General features: G+C 36.9%; 1 long non-coding RNA gene across 1 annotated transcript; it reads left to right on the top strand.

Annotated features, from left to right (window-relative positions):
• The first annotated feature begins 545 nt into the window (after positions 1-545).
• LOC122079012 lies at positions 546-2,280 on the top strand. The gene is made up of 2 exons (XR_006140253.1): positions 546-852; positions 1,971-2,280. It is a non-coding gene; the product is annotated as an uncharacterized LOC122079012 (long non-coding RNA).
• Positions 2,281-6,418: the final 4,138 nt, after the last annotated feature.

The raw sequence follows: 6,418 nt of genomic DNA, 5'->3' as shown, positions 1-6,418 counted from the left end.
ATGAAAAGAAAGAAATGGAAGCGTCAAAGTCATGGGGAGTGTTTGAGTTTCCAACTATTAATAGAGTTGAATGAGGTTGTCCCATTAATTACACCTTAAATTTTCCAAGGAATAAATTAATTAATTAATGTCTTCCGCATGCAAGCCTCTTCGGCTTCCCTTCTTTAGCTACCTGTCTATAAATATTCATCAAAGCATTCATCCGAGGAGTCTCTTTCAATACATCTTCAGAATCAGTTTCAAATCATACTTCTTGACAAGATGCCTCCAAATTCTGCAGCAAAGTATGTAGTGCAGGTTGTGAAGTCCGAGACGGAGACGCCGGAACTATTGCCTAAGAAATCCTGTGTAGAGTATTTGCAGAAAGTAGTTGTGAAGTCGGAGACGGAGAAGCCGAAAGTAGTTGTGAAGCCGGAGACGGAGACGGAGAAGCCGAAAGTAGTGGCTAATAAGTCTAAAATAGAGTATCCGACGAAAGAATATGCGAAGACAGAGACGGAGATGCCGAAGTCATCTGTAGATTATTTGGCGCCGGAAATGAAGAAGTTAAGGACGGAGGTCACGAAATGGGAGACGGAGACGGAGAAATTAGTGGCTAAGCATTTCGCAGAGATAGCGGAGTGGGAAACGGAAAAGGATAGAATAGAGGCTAAGCATATGGCAGAGATAGGGAAGTGGAAGGCGAAGAAAGCGAAAGTAGAGGCTAAGCATTTGACAGAGGTAAGGCAATGGAAGACGAAGAAGGCGAAAATAGAGGCTCAGCTGTCCAAGATAACGTCGAAGATTGCCAATCAGGATAAGATTATGGCTCAGCTATCGAAGACAAAGTCGAAGATTGCCAAAAAAAAAGAGGTTAGTATTACCGAAAGCGTGGCCGGCTCAGATGTCTCCATTTTTTTTTTTTTATTATTTAAATTTACTATCACTTCCTTACATTTGGTATATATTTATTAAAATCCTTCTATTTTTTACTATTTTTTTTGACACGTTTCTGTTTTTGAATTTTTATTTTTCTATTTTCCCTGCTTTACTTGTAATTTATTAACCTTTTCTCAAATTGATTGTTTGAAAACATGCTTTTATAATCCAAGAAAATAGCCAACTGGATTGTCCTTCCATTATTATTTTTTTGGGTGGAATTGTCCTTCCATTATTACTTATTCAAATGTATTGGTCGAAGCCTGAAACAAAAACTCCTTATTGGATCTCATTCATTATTTTTCTATTATATCTTTTTACAATTTTCTTTAAATGCATTAGTATTGAGTCACTTAAAAATATTGTTCATTTATTAATTTTTTTTCTCATCCAACATCAAGGATATTTTTTATTTATTAATTTTTGTACGTTTAAAACGCGTTTTCCCGTATGTTACTATACAATGCGGGAAAAAATGGAAACGGCTAGAAAATCCGTTTAAAACACGTTTTAAACGGCCGTTTTAAATGTGTACCCGTATTTTAAGGGTAAAATTGAAAATTTTCATATTCATTATTATTATTATTATTTTTTTTAAAATTTTTCCCCAACCATCCAGCCCAAGTTCCTAACCTCTCGTCTTCTACTCCTCTCCTAAGTGAACTGAAGTGCTGATTTTACTGAACTTAGCCGCTGAAGTGCTAAACTGCTAAGCTCGCTGCTCGCCTTCTCTTTTCAGGAGGTGAACTTCCATTCAATTGTTTAGACATCTTGGATGACATGTATGGAGTTTTTTTTTAATATTTGGACATGTTTTTTTTTATTTTTTATTATGATGTATTAATTTGTAATTTAGAGTTTACATTAGATGCTATATTTTGGATGATACATGCATGAATGTTTGATGTTGTAGTTTAGAACATTAGATGCAGGTATACAAATAATAATCTCTCAAATTACATGAGTATACTGCCATTTTTTTTGTTTCGTTTTTTTGAAAACTACATGTTTAATACTTGTACGTAAGATATCGAAGTTAACGGCCTCTGCAGATTATGTGTTGGAGCTCGCAAAGTTACTGGAGCTGACCATAATAGTGGCTAATATAGTGAGGTAGCGGCAAAGTGGAAGGCGGAGACGACAGAACTATTTGCTAATATGGAGAAGACAGAGTGGTCTACAGAGTATCGGCCGGGGTTCATGAAGTGGGAGCCGGAGATGGCAAAACTATGGGTTAGTATGGCGAAGATGGCGACAAAAGCTGAAACACTTGTGACTAATATGGTGAAGAAGGTGTAGATGGATATGCGCTGTAGCGTAGTTATAGATCTGATAAATATAAAAAAAAAAAACGTTTTTTAAGCTGCTTGTTTTCAGTATAATTTTTTAATTATTTTTTAGGGTTAAAAGAAACCATTGTGTGTTTCTCTGTATCTACGCAACACAACAGACATGAAAAGACTGAAGTATTTGCAATCAACCAAAAAAAAAAAAAAATTGTATTAGGACCGTTAACAGCTGCATTCTCTTTGCAATGACTTTGCAGTGATCATGCATATAAATTAATGTTTATCAAAAGAAAATAATGTAGAATTATTATTCTTATGGTATTAATAAAATGAGCATAAGGTTACTACCTAGTCGTGTGGTCTTTGTATCCTTGGGGTCAATGAGATTATGGGAGTAGGTGCTCGAGCATCAATGCGACTGTAAATCCTGATTTCATTAGTAGCGGAGTGGTAATTCCATGGAATAATCCTGTATCTTATTGTAGGAACCCCTGACCAGGTAGCGGTCTTTTTACCTTACAAAAATATATGTGATATTGTGCACATGGCAATTAATATACTGACTCACTCTCCCATCCTATGTCTATGATGGTTGAGGTCCCATATCCTGAGCACATGAAAATTAATATATTTCCTGAAAATAGGGTTTCCAACTCGATCAAGTCATACATGGTAGCCAAATGTGAAATATAGCCATTCATTTCTATCAAGAATTAACTGCTTCCAACCCTATTAATATATTTCCTGAAGTTAGGGTTTCCAACTGGATCTTAATTGAGTTAAACAAGGTTGGCCCATCTGATTACCTTGAATTTTTCAAATAAGAAAATATGAGAATTTTGGGAATTAGTTAAGCCTTGCAACTCATCCATAACCATTTTCTTCCGTATGCAGAGTCAGATTACGCAAAATTCAAACCAGTTGAGCTTCCTACTTTTTTTTTCTGGGGTGGAGGGGGTTGAAGTGGTGAACTGGAGAGAGAGAGAGAGAGAGAGAGGCTACCTGTCTCTATAATTAGTCAACAAAGCAATGAGTTACCCAATAAGTTAGGTCGAATCAGTTTCAATTTAACATTCTTATGAAGGCGGATGAGTTTGTTTCTGAGCCGGTAAAGACAGTGGTAGCAAAGGCTATGAAGGCTGCCGTCGAAGCGGCAAATTCAGCTGTGGAGTCTGGAAAGGTTTCCACCGCGAGAAGTCATAAAGATTTGGAGAAACTAGTCGCTTAGTTGGCGAATATAGAGGAAGAAACTGCCCAACTATTAGCGAAAATGGCGAAGTTGGAGATGGAAACGGCTAAGATGGCAGATATGGAGACCAAGACGGCCAAACTATTGGCTAAAATGGCTATATTAGAGACGAAGAGGGATAAGATGACGAACATGGAGACCGAGACAGTCAAACTATTGGCTAACATGGCGAAGTTGGAGACCGCTACGGCTAAGATGGCAAATATGGAGACCGAGACGGGAAACTATTGGCTAAAATGGCGAAATTAGAGCCGGAGATGGCTAAGATGACGAACATGGAAACTGAGACAGTCAAACTATTGGCTAAGATGGCAAAAAGGGAGACTGAAACGGCCAAACTATTGACTAAAATGGCGAACATGGAGACCAATACGGCAAATCTAATTGCTAAAATGGAAAAGTTTGGAGGCGAAGACAGCTAAGATAGTGAAAATGGAGACTGAGACGATCAAAATATTGGCTTAAATGGCGAAGTTGGAGACGGAGACGACTAAGATGGTGAACATGGAGACTCAGACGGCCAAACTGTTGGCTAAAATGGCGAAGTTGGAGACAGACGGCTAAGAAGGCGAACATGGAGACCTAGACGGCCAAACTATTTGCTAAAATAGAAAGGACGAGACGGAGATGGCTAAGATGGCGAACATGGAGACCGAGACAGCCAAACTATTGGCTAAGACGACAAAGTTAGAGATGAAGTATGGAGACTGATACGTCTAAACTATTGGTGAAGATTGCAATGTTGGAGACCCAAATGGCTAAAATGGCGAAGATGTAGACAACCAAACTAATGTCTAAGGTGGTTAAGTTGGAGACAGAGCTGCACTCGGGCTATCTTAAATCGATCCTTGTCCTAGTACTCTCACATATTTTCCTTTTTACATACTTCGATTATAATTTTAAAAGGAAATCACCCTCTGGTGAACAATTTTAAGATATCTCTTAATATTTTGGTTTGCCTAGATCCACATGATGCACGCTTAGACTTCATAGCCGAATCTATTGAATCCCAACCAAGGTTTTGAACTCAGGAACAGTCATGGGATACATCAAGGCCAATTCCATTTTGATACCGATCAAGATCGGCCTGAATCGAATTGTATTCGGATAGATCTAACACTTTTTTTTAGAAAGATCTATTTTAATTATGATTTTACCTTGGATCAGACATGTGTATTGGGATAAAAAATGTCAAAATCGAGGATCAATCAAGACTGATACCATTCCGATCAGTTGATACTAATTGATCCAAGTCGAGTTTTAGAACCATGATCAAAACAAAATAATAGACATGAAAGAAATAGGTTAAGAATTACTATCAATGAGATTATCTTCCCAACACTGAAAAACATCTTTTCAATGGTCTTTTCTAAGGATTGCAATGCCTACAGGTTTTTCAAGTTTGAATCTTTGAAGAACTTTAAAAAGATGATTATTTTCTTCATTTTGGGCAAAGAAAACCTGCCAGTCTAGTATTCCCATATATCTGAAAATGAAAATATCCATAACGCACGAGGATAATTGAATGCAGAAGTTGGGCACGGAGAAAGACTGACAGGATTCTTTCCTCCATCTTCATAGTAATCAATCCCAGGAGAACCTTGGGTCAAATATCCAATGGATCCCTTGCATTACACACTTTTCAACTCATGCGAATCAATCCAATCTTCTGGACAAGGTGACCCTTGGTCAACTATCAAGTGGATCTCCCTGTTCTCCAAGGCTGCAATAACATCTAATATATTTTTTTCTTGCTATCAACAATATTTAACAATTGGTTAAGTGTATAATAGATGACCGTCGTTGTTCCTAATTAGAGTACAACTCAAATTACAATCTAAGTAAAAAAGAAAAAAAAGGAAAGAAATAGAGGAAAACCCAGGCACAATCCTTGTTTTCAGGGGCAGGGGCGTCTACAACCCCTTGAAAACAAGGATTGAGTCTGGGTGTTCCTTATGCTAGACTGATAGGGTTCATTTCCCTTAGATATAACAGTTTATATACTTATTAACAAAAAAAAAGTTCCTATAAATTTTGTGAGATGGCATTGGAATAGATCTACACATTCGTTTCGCGTGGTTAATATATAATATGTAGTCTTCACCCAAGTATGGTATCTAATAGAGGGCTAAAATTCAGGTTGCCGATTGTTCGTGAGTGGGATGTCCCAAATTTTTTTTTTTAATCACATGCATCTATGTAGCCGACCCCATTTAGTTGGGATAAGGTTGAGATGTGTTGAATGTGTTGTTGTAGTCTCAATCCATTGGTCAAAATAGGTATATCACTTGTTTATATATAATGTTGTGTAGGTCGTGACCCTTGACAGTTCCTTCAGTACTTGTGGACCAACCTTTTTGCTTGTCCACATAGTACAATGGCAATGGAAACTAGAGGATGAACTTTTAGTGGTATGCTCTTATGCATTTTATATTTTTAATATACAAATTAATTAGTTTGTAAGCACATGCAGGCTTTTGTGATTTTTTTTTTTAATAAGTAATTTGTATGTATTAAGGAGAAAATGAATAAAACAAGCGAAAAACAATCATTACAAAAAGAAAGGAAGAGAGGTTCCTAATACATACAAATTACTTATAAGAAACTTAACATGTTTGTGACATGTTTATTTAATCTTCAAGCTTATTGGGCTGTGTTTTTTCCTTTTCTAAGCTTTTGTCACTCTTATTGGATTTGTAATCTCCCATGAGGCTATATTTTCTCTCCCCGACTTTTAATAGATTTATTTATTCACAAAAATAAAATCATTCCATTAGGAGTAACAAAAATATGTGTGATACCATACTGGCAACATTCATTGATCACTTGCTTAGGGTTTTGAATCCATTTAATGATAATATTGTCTTTCGGAAAGGTACTTCATAACTAGTGATCCCATGACCAATGGGGTTGGTAGCCTAGTGGTGAAAATGCCCTCAATCCATCATCGCTCGAGTCGGCT

This window comes from Macadamia integrifolia, chromosome 5 (assembly GCF_013358625.1).
Source record: "Macadamia integrifolia cultivar HAES 741 chromosome 5, SCU_Mint_v3, whole genome shotgun sequence".
NCBI lineage: Eukaryota > Viridiplantae > Streptophyta > Magnoliopsida > Proteales > Proteaceae > Macadamia > Macadamia integrifolia.
Note: the sequence above shows the minus strand (reverse complement) of the source record. Positions and strands in the feature narration are given on the sequence as shown.